Here is a 16750-nt window from a genome sequence, read left to right as displayed (position 1 = left end):
AGGCCCTTGAAACCTTAATCTGTCCTCCATTTTTATGCTGGGGTTATTTCAAGAGTGTTTTAATCAGAATGTCACCTTTGATATTGGCTTTCTTCATTCACCATAATTCTCTCAAAATTCACCCAGCTTGTCACATGGATCAACAACAATTTATTCAACTTTATTGCTGAGTACTATCATCCCATGGTACAGGCTTCCACGAGTGGCTCAGTGGTTAAGAATCTGGCCACCAATGCAGGAGATGTGGGTTTGATCCCTGGGTCAGGAAGATCCCCTAGAGAAAAAAATGGCAACCCGCTCTGGTATTCTTGCCTGGAAAATTCCATCAACAGAAGAGCCTGGCAGTCTACATAGTCCATGGGGCAGCAAAGAGTCAGACATGACTGAGTAACTGAATATGCAAACTTCCCATAGTATAGACATACCACCAGTTATGCAACCATTCAACCACTGAAGGACATGTCGTTCTGTGTGTAGGCTTTTGTGCAAACATGAGCAGTGTTTCGTTTTTCTCTAGTGGATGGACTTTTGGAGGTACCTCATCACAGTCTGGCAAAGATGGAAATCTAGGGGCCCCACTCAACTTTTGCTGGTTTATTTATGGTTTATTCAATAGTTTATTCTCTGTTGTTTGCCTGTAATGGAGGGTTATTATGTAAATATTTTCTGTCTAGCAAGGTGTCCTTTTCCTGGTCCTTGGCTAGAAAAAGCAGACTTTTGTTGTCTTTCTGGTTTTGTGGTTTTGGGGGGTTTTGTTGTTATTGTTGCTCTTGGGGGTTGTTTTTGTTTTGCTTTTGTCCAAGCTCTTTGGTTTTTTGGTCTCCGGTTTCTCCAGTCCCATGTCTGGAATGTTTGGAGGCAAAAACAAAAACAAAACAAAAGACAACCTGGGAACTGACCAATGTATCATTCCTTGAATTCCCAAGTCTCTAGCCAGTCTTCCTGCTTCTCAGTTTTCCTGTGTTAGTTATGTATAATAATCAAGTTTTTTAAACTGTACTTAGTAGAAGTGATAGAAAAAATGTATTTACCATATCTTCCAGAAAATGAAAGTGTTTTGACATACTTCAAAACGTGGATTCATGCCTCATAAAATCAGTAAAAGCTTAATATATTATCATTTTCATCTACTCACTGATTAACCTCTATGAAGATATAACTAAAGGTATAAAATGATATACATAAATCATTTTTAACATCAAGATATACTATACATTTCCAAAGCTTCACAATATGTCAGCTACATGACCGACTTATTGTTACTGCATCTGTATCAGCTTTAGTTTCTATTAAAATGGAGTTTTGGTGGGATAGCTAATGTACTATGAAGAAAACTCTCTTTTGTAGTAAAATTGGAAAGCTCAGTAAATTGAAAACACTGGTGAATTCAGAACTCTGTGGGTATATTTACTAGCACTGAACTGAACCGGTGAGAAATATGCCTTATTTATGTCACATACTAATGAGTTTTTCTTTTTGATGACTCTCCATAATTAGTTAATAGATGCAGGCTGTCAAAACTAAAATTAACTTAAGAAAAGATATTTACTTCAAACCTTGCTTCCTCTGACTTAATTTAAAACTATATTTAAAATTAGAAGATACCTTTTTTTATACAACCACCTTAAGGAGATAATTAGAGTCTGGCTTTTGAAAATTTGCAACCATTCAAGAATTGCATCAACTTTTAAAGATAATACACAATAAAGGATAAAAGAACAAATAACAAGAGTAATTAAGAATAAAGTCATAGAAGACAACCTCCAAAGTTAAATCAACATTTAGTATTATGTTTGAAAAAATAGGAAGCATTATATTTTAAAATAATTTCATTTAACTAGAAAACCACAGTCTCATTTATTCTTGAAGTCTGTATTTCAACCTTTCACTTGTATAGGAAAAATTAATTCAGAAATTTATCTGAGTGGTCTCCATCATCTAAATACCATTTTTCTCCTAATGTCCAATAGCTGTAAGCTATGAGGCTATGTTTGGACTGTGAAGAAGGCTGAGTTCCAAAGAACTGGTGCTTTTGAACTGTGGTGTTGAAGACTCTTGAGAGTCCCTTGGACTGCAAGGAGATCCAACCAGTCCATTCTGAAGGAGATCAGCCCTGGGATTTCTTTGGAAGGAATGATGCTAAAGCTGAAACTCCAGTATTTTGGCCACCTCATGCAAAGAGTTGACTCACTGGAAAAGACTCTGATGCTGGGAGGGATTGGGGGCAGGAGGAGAAGGGGACGACAGAGGATGAGATGCCTGGATGGCATCACTGACTCGATGGACATGAGTCTGAGTGAACTCTGGGAGATGGTGATGGACAGGGAGGCCTGGCGTGCTGTGATTCATGGGGTCGCAAAGAGTCAGACACGACTGAGCGACTGAACTGAACTGAACTGAAATGAACTGATGAGGCTATGTTAGCATGGCCTGAGACTCTATAAAATACACTTGAAAAATTTGAACATTATTTTTTAAAAAGTCTTTCAACTAGAGTGTACTGAGCACAGGTAATTCATTTATTCATCTTCATTTATTTATGTAACATTTATTTTTGGATAACCTCATATGTGCCAGGCACTGTTTTAGATGTTAAAACACCAATCAAATAACTAGCAACCCTGAAGAACTTATACTACAAAATGCAAATATATATATATATATATATATATATATACATATACACACACAACACACTCTGTAAGTACAACTTGAATTTCTAGAAATGAAACTTAATCATCACTATGAGTCTATGTTCAAATCATTTGCCTGACTGAAACAGACAATTTCAGTATCTTTATTCCATTTTGCTATTGTAGATAAAATTTTTAACTAAAGTTAAATGCTCCTAAGGACAATTTAATGAAGAAGGCAATGGCACCCCTCTCCAGTACTCTTGCCTGGAAAATCCCATGGATGGAGGAGACTGGTAAGCTGTAGTCCATGGGGTCGCTAAGAGTTGGACACGACTAAGCGACTTCCCTTTCACTTTTCACTTTCATGCACTGGAGAAGGAAATGGCAACCCACTCCAGTGTTCTTGCCTGGAGAATCCCAGGGACGGGGGAGCTTGGTGGGCTTCCGTCTATGGAGTCGCACAGAGTCGGACACGACTGAAGCGACTTAGCAGCAGCAGCAGCAGCAGCAAGGACAATTTAAATAAAAGCAGTATATGCTGTCTGTCCTAATACCGAGGTCTACACTCCATTGCTTCTGTGCCACAGAATATGTAAGCACTGCAAGATGCATATAGTATATCTTCCTGACAAATTCATACTTTAAGCTTTTGAGAGATGAAGTTATATAATTATATCAATAACTGATTAGAGTGTGATATATATATACTCATATGATTATATTAGACAAAAAGGCAAACTTCATATAAATTGTTAAAATTCAAGATGACAGTTCAAAAAATCCTCATTTATGCAACAGAATCAGAGAATCAGCTTCTGTAAATCCCTAGACGTGTGGTGAAAAATTTGCATGGGGATTCCCTAAGTACTTTCCTGACATAATTAATCCATTAGAATTGAAACTATCAGAAAATAAGATCTGCAGTATTTTTTATTTTTTTTAATTTTTATTTTATATTGGAGTACAGTTGATCTACAATGTTGTCAGTTCAGGCGTACAGAAAAGTGATTTAGTTATATATATATATATATTCTTTTTCAGATTGCAGTTCTCTTTCATCTATAGACCTGCATCCAATAAGCATTCATATTCTCCTCACATTTCTTCCATCCAGGTGAAGGGCCTAGAATCAAGACTTTATGTGTTGTAGGAGAGTGATTTAATCAACCATCTCCTTACCATCCCAGCATGTACACTGTCAAACCTGCTCTAAAGTTTTATCAGAAACCTAAACAAGTCAGGTTAAATTAAATAAAATAATTTAGATATATATGATTTTTTCTTGTATAATCTACTTTTCTCCCTTAGCTTATTATTTGATGCAAAGGTTCTAGGTTGCATTTCTGGACATTTTCCATTACCATCTAAATCCATTTGCTTGCCGTGAAAATTTTGCAAGTTGCAGTACTCTAAATAAGAAATCAATGCATTGTCAATTTTGCATGCAGTATGCTGTGCTGTGCTTAGTCACTCAGTCACGTCCTAATCTTTGTGACACCATGGATTGTAGCCCACCAGGTTTTTTTGTCTTTGGGGATTTTCGAGGCAGGAATACTGAAGTGGATTGCCATGCCCTCCCCACAGAGTTCTTCCCAACCCAGGGATCAAACTCAGGTCTCCTGCATTATAGGCAGATTCTTCACCAGCTGAGCTATCAGGGAAGCCCTGCATGTAGTATGAACCCCTACAAATTTGCATATTTAAAGAAGTGGCCACATATGAGTTAAAGTTTACAAGAAGATAGTACAGGGAAGGAAAAACAGGAAGTTGTAAATTTTGTATTAATTTTACTCTCAGGCCTGTTGTAAAGGGAAAAGAAAAGCATAGCAGAAACTACATATTACAGGCAACCAACACAGGATAATATAAAGTAAGGATGTTAATAAACCATTAACAAATCTATAACCAAGTCTCAGTGCATAAATCCTTAAAGAATACAACAAAAATAATTATCAAAAGTGTATTACCAAGGGATTATCTAGACTCTTTAGACATGAAAAAAATTGTCATATATTGCTTTGTTTTACAAAACTGGAAAAGCATCATTACTGTTGAAGGTAATGGAAAAAAAAATGACCTATAGACTCAGTCTCCAAAAGGGGAACCAATGACTGTTAGTATGGAGTAAGGAAACTATTTCAGAGTAGTAGTGATTAAAATATGCATATTTATATATAGCAGTTTCATATGATACTTATATAAATATACACAAAGTGAATAAATATATATATGAAGTACTTATATTTAGTACTTTTAAGTACTTTTATTACTTCATCAGTACTTACAATCCATTTTTTGTCATGATTTATTGTGTACTACTTTTTAATATATGCAAATATAAGTGGTAAGAAGGGACTGCTTTTCCTCTTCTCCTGAGGTGATCACCTTCTCAACCATAGTCTAGCTTTTACTTCGTTTATTTATTTTTATTGAAGTAGAGTTGATTAACAGTATGGTGCCCACCTCTGCTGTACAGCAAAGTGACTCAGTTATACACATATAGACCTTTTTTATATTCTTTTCCATTGTGGTTTCTCACAGGATATTGAATATAGTTCCCGAAACTATACAGTAGGACCTTGCTCTTTATCTACCCTGTATATAATAATGTCTGCTAATCCCAAACGCTCACTCCTTCCCTCCTCCAGCCCCCTCCCCCATGGTCACCATAACTCTCTTCTCTATGTCTGTGAGTCTGTTTCTGTTCTTTAGATAGGTTCACTTGTGCCAAATTTTAGATTCCACCTATAAGTCATATCATATGGTATTTGGCTTTCTCTTTCTGACTTACCTCACTTAGTATGCTAATCTCTAGTTGCATCCACGTGGCTCCAAATGGCCTTATTGCGTTGTTTTCTATGGCGGAGTACTATTCCACTGTATGTATGCCCCACATCTTCCTTATCCATTCTTCTGTCAATGGGCCTTTAGGCTGTTTCCATGTCCCAGCTATTGTGAATAATGTTGCTATGAACATGTATCTATTTGAATTATAATTTTGCCTGGGTATATGACCAGGAGTGGGATTTCCTCAGCCATAGTTTATATTATTACACACAGAGATGTTCCATATTTTATATCTTCAGCCTGTATCTCACTTCTGATATCCAGACTCATGGTTGCACCTGTCAACTATGCATTATTTAGATTCTTCAAAAGCATATAAAACTCAACATGTTCAGAATTTAATTCAAGCTCTCTGACTATCCCTCCCACTACATCTTCAAACCACAACAATGAATGGTTAAAAACTTGCATCCCATCATCCAAACAAAAATGTCAGACTCATTTTGGGCCCCCACACTTTCTCTCTTACCTCCCATGTGAAGGCCATCACGAAGTCCTGCCATTCTTACTTTCTCACTGTTTCCCACATCCATTCACTTCTCTGAAAGTTCCCTAACCTAAACCTGGTCTGAGTGACCACATTCTCTTTCTGGACCATACCAGACGCCTTCCACTGGTTCTAATCATATCTATTCTTACCAGCAACCTATCCACCATTGTATCTTTAATACTGTCTGAAAGTGATTTTTCAAAATGCAAACATCTTTATTCACTGCCTTGCTTGAAACACATAAGTGATTGCTTTTCATTCTTAGGATAATGAAGATATTTCTTACAGTGGCCAACAAGGTAACTCTGTCTCCAACCTCGTCTGCCCTGGATGACCCCTCACGCACTGCTCTCTAGCTGCCCTGGCCTCAGTGCCTCCAACACACAGTGCTCCTTCCTACCTCAGGGCTCAGAAATGCCTTTTCTTAGCCTAAACACTCTCCCACTTCCTTAACTAGTCAACTGCCAACCACTAATCTATCATGAGATCTCGGGACAATGACTACTTCCTCAGGCAACCTTCCTTCATGCCCCTTTATTATGTAACTGAATGTTTTTGAATGTGATTCTGTGCTTAGTATCTGTCATATCCACATCTGGAAGCTCCTTGGGAGCATCTGATTTGCTCCACGTTTGCTCCACGTTTACACCTAGTAGAGTGTCTGGCATATAACAAGCACTCACAGTTCTTGAAAACATGAATGAGTGCAGAAAGGTAAGAGCCAAGTGAGCAATGAATGAATGCCTACTCTACATTTCATGTACATTTTCCATTCAGTTTCCAAAAGCACATGGTGCAGATGAAGAAGCTGAAGCTCAGAGACGTTAAAGGCTCTTGCTCAAAGTCATGAAGCTAATATCAGCTTTGATAAGGCTTTACACCATATCCAGAATCCTTTAGTGATGAACAATTGTTGTTTCTAATTTTCTAGCATCCATCCACATTGCTCTGCTAAAACATCTCTAATTTTCTTTGGAAAAGAAGTCTTCCCCACTCTCTCTCCACGTGGTTTTGGAAAAGCTAACCTAACTCCTGCTTCCAAAGGAAGTAATCTAAAGAAATAAATATATATATAGATAAATACATATTGATACATATATGCAAAAAATAGGAATACATATGAAAGAGAAAGGAATTTTTAAAGAAAAAAATGACATAAATCATTTTAAAGTATGTATATTTCTTTTTTTTTTTTTCTTTTTTGGAGAAGGCAGTGGCACCTCACTCCAGTACTCTTGCCTGGAAAATCCCATGGACAGAGGAGCCTGGTAGGCTGCAGTCCACAGGGTCACTAAGAGTCAGACACTACTGAGCAACTTCGCTTTCACTTTTCACTTTCATGCATTGGAGAAGGAAATGGCAAACCACTCCAGTGTTCTTGCCTGGAGAATCCCAGGGATGGTGGGAGCCTAGTGGGCTGCCGTCTATGGGGTCACACAGAGTCGGACACGACTGAAGCGACTTAGCAGCAGCAGCATGATTCTTTTTTATGAAATTATGCTGCTATTTATATAACAAGAAATATAACATGATAGTCATCAAAAACTAATGCTGATTGCTTCAGAACATGTATATCCTCAGTCGCTCGGTTTTATCTAACTTTTTGTGACCCTATGGATTAGAGCCAGCCAGGCTCCCCCATCCCTGGGATTCTCCAGGTAAATACACTGGAGTGGGTTGCCATTACCTCCTCTAGGGGGTCTTCCCTACCCAGGGCTCAAACCTGAATTGCCTGCATCTCCTTGCATTGGCAGGTGGATTCTTTACCACTGAGCCACCTGAGAGGCCCCTTCAGAGTATGAGATTGAAGATAATTTTTTTAAATATATGTACTCTTTTTGTTTGACTTTTAAAAAATGAAGATATGTTATGTATCAATATGTAACCAAGAAAAAAGTAAGAGTCCTCTTTTGGGGGTAAGAGGAGGTATAGTAATTGAAAGATGCTGAATATTTAGAGGTCTTTGTTTAGACAGAAGACCCATTCAATAGCTAGAATTCCACTATAGCTGTCCAAGCTTCACTGAAGAGGCACCGTTCCTTCTTCCCTTCAAATGTCTCTCAGCCAAGAAACACACACACTGAGCCAAGAGTCAGTGTGGTTTTTGAGCAAGTCTTTTTGAAATTAATTTTTAAAGTTTTATTCTCATCACCCTCAGTCTCTTAATCTTTTTTTGGTTTTTCTATTTGTTAAGTATTTCCTGACTCCGTTTTCAACCAAATATATGTAAAAATTTACAGAGATTAAAATTTTCATTAGCGTGGACAAGGCCAATGATAACAAAAAAAGCCAAACAACTTTGGAAAGAAGCAAAATTTATTCTGACACATGGTGTCATGTAGATCAATGAATACTAATGACAATGAAATGTCTAATACATAAAAATAAACTAGGACCGTACTTCAGAGAAGTAACGACTGCAATATTAGAAATTTCTTAAGTCTGTGAACATGGCAAGAATTGTTTTTTATCTCAATATCCAGTTCCTGGCATAACACTAGACATGTAGTCAGCATTTAACAGATATCTGTCAACCAACCAAACTAATGGCTAGTTCTCTCTCACCCAAGGAGACAGAACTCCAAAGACCTACAGAGAGGCTTCCTCAGCCTGGTGCTGGGGACAGAACCAGTGGAAAGAACCAGGCAGAACAACTCTCAGAACAGTCACAAAGCCTAGGCGTAGTTTGTTGCCAACTGCCGCAGTGGGGAAAACCTCATAATTCACAGATAATAGGATAGAAGACAAAGATATTGCCTCAGAAAGGGGGGGGTGGAATCAGTCCCAGATTCAAGACTTCTCTTGACTTGCCAGGCAGAGCTTAAAAGCAATCCTTGAGAGTCTCAAACTCTTTCCAAGGAACTTAACTGTATCGCAGAGCCAAGCTCAAGAATTGATATTATACGTACATGCGGGCACACACACATGAATATCCAATGCCCACCTAGGTGAAATCTAGAACTTTTGGAATCTAATAAAAAAGATTATGAGCAGGTAAACAAGCAGGAATATACATGTCCCAAAATGAGGAGAAAAGTCCATCAATTGAAACAGATCCAGAAATGACACAGCTCACTGAACTTGTAGACAAGAGAATCTTGAGAGCTACTGTAAGTCATTAGAACTACATTTAATATGTTTAGGAGAGCAAAGGAAAGCAAGCATTTTGGGGAGAAACATGGAAGATATAAAAAGACAAAAGCTGAATTTTTAAGGATAAAAAAATACAGTGTCTAAAGGAGAAAACATATAGGAATTACTTTAGGAATTTCTTAGCTACAAATACGGAGGTATTATCAGTTTAAATAACTGAGTCAAAGTATTAATATTTGGTAAAAACATACTTTCTTTTTTGTTTTCTATATTCTACCCTACCACTCTAATCCCTGCTTCATTCTCCCCAAAACTAAAAAAAAAAAAAAAAAAGTTGTCTTGATAAGCCCCTCAAAACCTCCCGGGGCAGAGGGTACCTGAAGAGTCTTTGTGGGTCAGCAGTGAGGGACCTGAGTTGCTCAGAGAAACTCTCAGGTGATGGTGTCATGGTCTTCTTGGTCACTGCTCATGGATTTGGCATCTCTTTCCTTTAGAAGTATCTACCCTCCCTGCTTCTCTAGCAAAATGTCATCATGGCTTCCAAGGCAAATAATTTGTGGGAGAGAAGAATGCAAAACATCAAATTAAGATTTGCAAAATATTATCCCAGTCATGTAATAATTAGATTACAAAAAGCCTTCATAATCAACTTTTCAACACAAGGGTATAACAGAACAAGGCTTTGTAAACTGTTTACATTGGCATCTACCACCTCCTAGGAATGCTGTAGAGAATCCTTTAATTTTTCTATGAACTGTGTACAAAATGGATCAGCAGGGAAAATCCTGTTCAGGATTATCAAATAGCTACAATTCAAATCCTCTCCTAGTTGTAAAGAATGGGATTCAGTCAAATTTTGTTTGTTTACTTACCAAAATGCCTTTTCCTTGCCAAGTCAATTTAATTATGTTTTAATTGGTTTGAATTCAAGTTCATGCTCTCAACACTGCAATTTCCTTTGGTAAAAGATGTCACCTCATCCAAAGTTCACATGTTTCTCTAACGAATAACAAGATAACTCTGGAAGATTCTGCCCTAAAATGTGAGATCCTTTGGGACACTGAACTATATTTTACTTTTAAGTTGTTTTTTCTTTAAAGCATTTCACATCCAATCCAAGACTTTTCTATTGAAATATGTTTAAGAGAAAAATAAATACTTACACAAATTTTATTATTGGTGCTTTATGATAGATATATCTATGAGTTTTGAAGAAAGAACTATTTTGACACACTTGAGCATCAAAAATTGAGTTTTGAGAATAACAGATGAGTTTGTCAGTCTTAAAAATGTTTCACATGGACAAAACAAAGATTTTCTTGTATTTTAGAGCTACATATAAATAACACAGAGTCTTTATTTCTTATAAGCTGATGAAACAAATTAAAATGGAATTTGGCCTAAGTTTAATATTTCAAAATGGTTAATATGAGCAATGAAACAGTTTTGGCTTCTTAAAATGTTTTGCAAATTAATGCTTTTATGGTGAAATCCCATAACTAATGACTACAAGATTAATTGTGACTAATAACTGACCTCTGTTCCACTCAGGCAAATTGCATTCTTCAGACTTAACCATTCATCTGGATCACAAAAATGACCATAAACTATACCTAAATAACCATAAAAATAAAGTTTAAATAAATCATCAATCAAAGTATGTCCCACAATACTACATTCCAAATAAGATAACTCAACTAAACTTTACAGTGTTTAACAAGTGCAAAGCATTGTGCAAAATCTGAAGGGGACACAGTGGTGACAAAAGTATATTTCCTGCCCCTGTGATCTTAGACTCTATTAAGACAGACAGATGGACAAATTATTAATTGTATTAATACAATGTAAAAATAATGAACTATACAATGGAGTTTGTATCAAGATTATATGTGTGAACGACTTGGATAAGTGTTTTCTTATGAACTAATACATTTGATTTCTGAACAATTCTAAGAAATAAGCACTCTTAAAGGTCTCATTTTACAGGTCCCTTGTTTTACAGGGACACTGAGGCTTGGAGTTAAATGACCTGAGGTCAACGAAGAGAAAAGTTTTGAAACAAGGCAGAAAGTTGGTAGAGATATGAATAAACTGCCACAGGTAGCTAGTAGTGTTAGAGGAGAAAAGAGTAGGATGTAGGATGTATAAGATTTAAATTTAAATTGTTCCTCTGTTTTTTTTCCTAGCTGTATGTGCATATTAGCCCCTCAGTTGTGTCTGGTTCTTTGTGACCCCAGGGACTGCAGCCCACCAGGATCTTCTGCCCGTGGAATATAAGCTGAGCAAATATTCAAACAAGCCTTTCAGAGACTTATTGTCTGTAATTATGAAGTGGAGCCATGGGGCTTCCCTGGTGGCTGAGACGGTAAAAAAATTTGTCTGCAATTCAGGAGACCCAGGTTTGATCTCTGGGTTATGAAGATCCCCTGGAGAAGGGAATGCAACCCACTCCAGTATTCTGGGCAGGAGAATTCCATGGACAGAGGATGCTGGCAGGCTACAGTCCATGAATGAGAGATAACACATGCTAGTTGAAGTAAAGATTATATTAGCTCTTTCATAAGGTTATTATGGGGCTTCCCTTGTGGCTCAGTGACAAAGAATCTGCCTGCAATGCAAGAGACAGAAGACATGGATTCAATCCCTGGGTTGGGAGGATCCCCTGGAGGATGAAATGGTAACCCACTCCAGTATTCTTGCCAGGAAAATCCCATGGATAAAGGAGCCTGGCAGTCTACAGTCAATGGGGTCACAAAGAGTCAGGCAAAACTGAGCAACTGAGCACACACAGACAAGCTTATTGTGGGGATTATACAATTTAATCTTTATAACAAACCCAATATAGTGTACTATTCTTGGATTCTCCATCACAAAATTATAATTATTTTTACTTTACAAAGGGTCTTATATAGGTTAGGAATATCAGTAACACCAAAATAACAGTGACTCAGACTCTCAAGCGTATATTTTCTCACATAGAAGACTAGGGATAGAAAGTCCAGGATTGGCATGGCAGCCCCAGATACCCAGATTCTTACCATTTTTGGTGTGCTGCTTCCAGACTTCAGGTGATCTCATGATTCAGAATGGAGGCTGGAGTTCTAACCATCTCATCCATACTCCAGACAGCAGAAAGAAGAATAGAGAAAGTTATTAATAAACAAGCCTGATTCCAAGGTGCTTTTAAAGAGTCTTCTTGGAAGTCTCTCACAACACGTATACTCTAACACATCTTAACTGGATGGGTACAACAGCCTCAAGGTATCCGGGAATTATTTTCTGATGTAGTGCTATGGAGATTTAAAGATTGACATTCTGTTAGTAAGAAAGCAGAGAAGGGGTATTGGATTGACAACTGGCACTCTCTCTCATGACCCTGATGGCAACACATAAAATAAAAGTAGTTTAGGAGATTGGGGAAAGAAAACTAGATCTAATCCTCACTTCCTGAATGCAAAGGAAGAGAACATACCACCCCATAAGCCTCACCTTTGCATAAATAAATTACACAGCCCCCAAAGATGGGATCAGAGAAGAATTTCTAATGGAATATGATAGCTGGCATTCCCACAACATAGGCTAAATAAATTAGGTGACAACAGTCTTCAAATACAATTTGTGAGCACTCGACTGAAAAGAAAGCAGAATGAGAGTGAATCAGTAGGTTTTCAGTGGCCAACTCAGAGTAAATTATACCTTCTATTTTCTGTACTTAATCCTCTTCTCAGTCACCCCAGCTTGTTCTTGAACCTTTGGGGAAAGAAAGGATAATTCCAGGAAATCATCATTCACAGCTTCCAGCTTAGGCCGCTTCCCAGAGCAGCATCAGAGGTAATTCCAGGAAGGTGCAGTAGGGGGAGTCCACCGCACAGTAAGGCCTGCTTGGAAGACTTACTTGGCCTGCAATCTACCACCCCTTAAGCAAACCCCCATTTCAATCTTTGCAGCTATCCTGAACATTGGAAGGAAATAGAATAGTTCCTACACAAGGAACTAAAAGCCCTGAAATTCTATCTGACAGCCCTGGGTTAGGGTCCCATTTCCCCCACAGGCTAGCTTTCAACCTTAGGCCATTTTAAGTCTTGATCTATTCATTGTAAAGCCGGGATGAGTAGTACCCACCACATGGAATTTTTTTAAGGCTTAAGAGCTTGGCAGAGTACTTCATCTTAGCAAACATTCACATTGAAGTCATATTGGTATATGGCGGAACCCACCTACAAGTTAAGCAATTTAAATTTCTAAGTCTCAATTTCTGGAGTGTTTGACACCTAGAAGGTTTGAGATAAAATGTAATGATTTTGTGATAATTACAGTATGTATTTAATTTTGAAGAACAGCAATTGTATTTTCTCTATATGAGTTCTGGAAATGTTCCCTTACAGATTATTTAACTGCAAATGCATTTTATTATAATATGCCAAGAACTCATTTGATGTAGTTCCTTCTGTCTTCATATCTCTCACGTGATGATATAATGAGATCCTTAAAGAGGAGATAGGCATTTGACTTATTACTAGTGTAATATAAGTTCTGCCTCTTAGATCTGACACAAACTGCCCTCTTTAAATGGTAATGCAGAATGTTGAAATAAGTCTGGACATGTAATCTTACTCTTTGATTCCATTAGCATGTACAAAACTCATTGTATTTAAGCTACAGTCTCAAAAGGGATCATCTTTTATCTGCCAAATCTTAAAGACTCCAGACTCCTTAATTCCAGAAATGAGTTCACCGACCTAAGTATTTAGAAAGAGGATAAATGCATTTTCCTAAAAAGGGAATAAATCTAACATAGGAAAATCAACAGGGGAGGGAGAGAGATTACCCTTGGAAGAAGCACGGTTGGATTTATACCAGTGTATTAGTCAATGATGTATTTAGTACCTTGTGATAGCCAGAAAAGGTATGGCTAAGCCAGGACTCGGCACGCCAAGGGTGTTAAGCAAATGTTTTTAGGAACCAAGTTACTTACGTTAAGACCAATGGCATGTTTTCATGGTAGAAATCCAGATTTTAGGAAATTGTTTGAACTGTTTTTCAGATAAATTATAAATCGAGCAGTTGGTAACTGTTTCCAATACCAGTGAGAGTCCCCTACATTTAGGATAAGACACCTTCCCAGGCACAAAGTCTGAAAACCAGTAGCTACCAGCTGACAGCTGGCATCTTCTAGAAGTGCCACTTTCTTATTGCAGTTCTAGGTTATCTCATTGATTATATTCTTTGCAGCCAAAGATGGAGAAGCTCTATACAGTCAACAAAAACAAGACCAGGAGCTGACTGTGGCTCAGATCATGAACTCCTTATTACCAAATTCAGACTTAAATTGAAGAAAGTAGAGAAAACCGCTAGACCATTCAGATATGACCTAAATCAAATCCCTTATGATTATACAGTGGAAGTGAAAAATAGATTTAAGGGCCTAGATCTGATAGATAGAGTGACTGATGAACTATGGAATGAGGTTTGTGACATTGTACAGGAGACAGGGATCAAGATCATCCCCATGGAAAAGAAATGCAAAAAAGCAAAATGGCTGTCTGGGGAGGCCTTACAAATAGATGTGAAAAGAAGAGAAGTGAAAAGCAAAGGAGAAAAGGGAAGATATAAGCATCTGGATGCAGAGTTCCAAAGAATAGCAAGAAGAGATAAGAAAGCCTTCTTCAGTGATCAATGCAAAGAAATAGATGAAAAGAACAGAATGGCAAAGACTAGAGATCTCTTTGAGAAAATTAGAGATACCAAGGGAACATTTCATGCAAAGATGGGCTCGATAAAGGACAGAAATGGTATGGACCTAACAGAAGCAGAAGATATTAAGAAGAGGTGGCAAGAATACACAGAAGAACTGTACAAAAAAGATCTTCACAACCCGGATAATCACGATGGTGTGATCACTCATCTAGAGCCAGACATCCTGGAATGTGAAGTCAAGTGGGCCTTATTAAGAATCACTATGAACACAGCTAGTGGAGGTGATGGAATTCCAGTTGAGCTGATTCAAATCCTGAAAGATGATGCTGTGAAAGTGCTGCACTCAATATGCCAGCAAATTTGGAAAACTCAGCAGTGGCCACAGGACTGGAAAAGGTCAGTTTTCATTCCAATCCCAAAGAAAGGCAATGCAAAAGAATGCTCAAACTACCACGCAATTACACTCATCTCACACGCTAGTAAAGTAATGCTCAATATTCTCCAAGCCAGGCTTCAGCAATACGTGAACCATGAACTTCCTGATGTTCAAGCTGGTTTTAGAAAAGCCAGAGGAACCAGAGATCAAATTGCCAACATCTACTGGATCATGGAAAAAGCAAGAGAGTTCCAGAAAAACATCTATTTCTGCTTTATTGACTATGTCAAAGCCTTTGACTGTGTGGATCACAAGAAACTGTGGAAAATTTTGAGAGAGATGGGAATACCAGACCACCTGACCTGCCTCTTGAGAAATCTGTATGCAGGTCAGAAAGCAACAGTTAGAACTGGACATGGAACAACAGACTGGTTCCAAATAGGAAAAGGAGTACGTCAAGGCTGTATATTGTCACCCTGCTTATTTAACTTCTATGCAGAGAACATCATGAGAAACGCTGGACTGGAAGAAACACAAGCTGGAATCAAGATTGCCAGGAGAAATATCAATCACCTCAGATATGCAGATGACACCACCCTTATGGCAGACAGTGAAGAGGAACTAAAAAGCCTCTTGATGAAAGTGAAAGAGGAGAGTGAAAAAGTTGGCTTAAAGCTCAACATTCCGAAAACGAAGATCATGGCATCTGATCCCTTCACTTCATGGGAAATAAATGGGGAAACAGTGGAAACAGTGTCAGACTTTATTTTGGGGAGCTCCAAAATCACTGCAGATGGTGATTGCAGCTATGAAATTAAAAGACGCTTACTCCTTGGAAGAAAAGTTATGACCAACCTAGATAGTATATTCAAAAGCAGAGACATTTCTTTGCCGACTAAGGTCCATCTAGTCAAGGCTATGGTTTTTCCTGTGGTCGTGTATGGATGTGAGATTTGGACTATGAAGAAGGCTGAGCGCCGAAGAATTGATGCTTTTGAACTGTGGTGTTGGAGAAGACTCTTGAGAGTCCCTTGGACTACAAGGAAATTAAACCAGTCCATTCTAAAGGAGATCAGCCCTGGGATTTCTTTGGAAGGAATGATGCTAAAGCTGAAGCTCCAGTACTTTGGCCACCTCATGCGAAGAGTTGACGCATTGGAAAAGACTCTGATGCTGGGAGGGATTGGGGGCAGGAGGAGAAGGGGATGACCGAGGATGAGATGGCTGGATGGCATCATGGACTCGATGGACATGAGTCTGAGTGAACTCCAGGAGTTGGTGATGGAGAGGGAGGCCTGGCGTGCTGCGATTCATGGGGTCACAAAGAGTTGGACATGACTCAGTGACTGAACTGAACTGAACTGAAGTTATCTCAGCATCAGAAGCTATTATTCCCATTGTGTCAGTTCTAAAATGACACATGCTAGGATTATGGGAATGCAAATACTCAGGTGCCAGGGATCTCTTCAACCTTTATTCCATGGACATTCAAGGTCCAAGCACTGCAAATGGAACACAGTAACTTGGAATCTTATCAGCTGTGGATTTTGAATCTTGATACTCACTCCCATAGACTATGGGTTTCTCCCATGCCCCAGGCAACCATCCCCT

The sequence above is a fragment of the Oryx dammah genome, unplaced genomic scaffold, assembly GCF_014754425.2.
Source record: "Oryx dammah isolate SB20612 unplaced genomic scaffold, SCBI_Odam_1.1 HiC_scaffold_24, whole genome shotgun sequence".
Taxonomy (NCBI): domain Eukaryota; kingdom Metazoa; phylum Chordata; class Mammalia; order Artiodactyla; family Bovidae; genus Oryx; species Oryx dammah.
The sequence above is the reverse complement of the archived record's forward strand: the minus strand, read 5'-3'. Positions refer to the sequence as shown.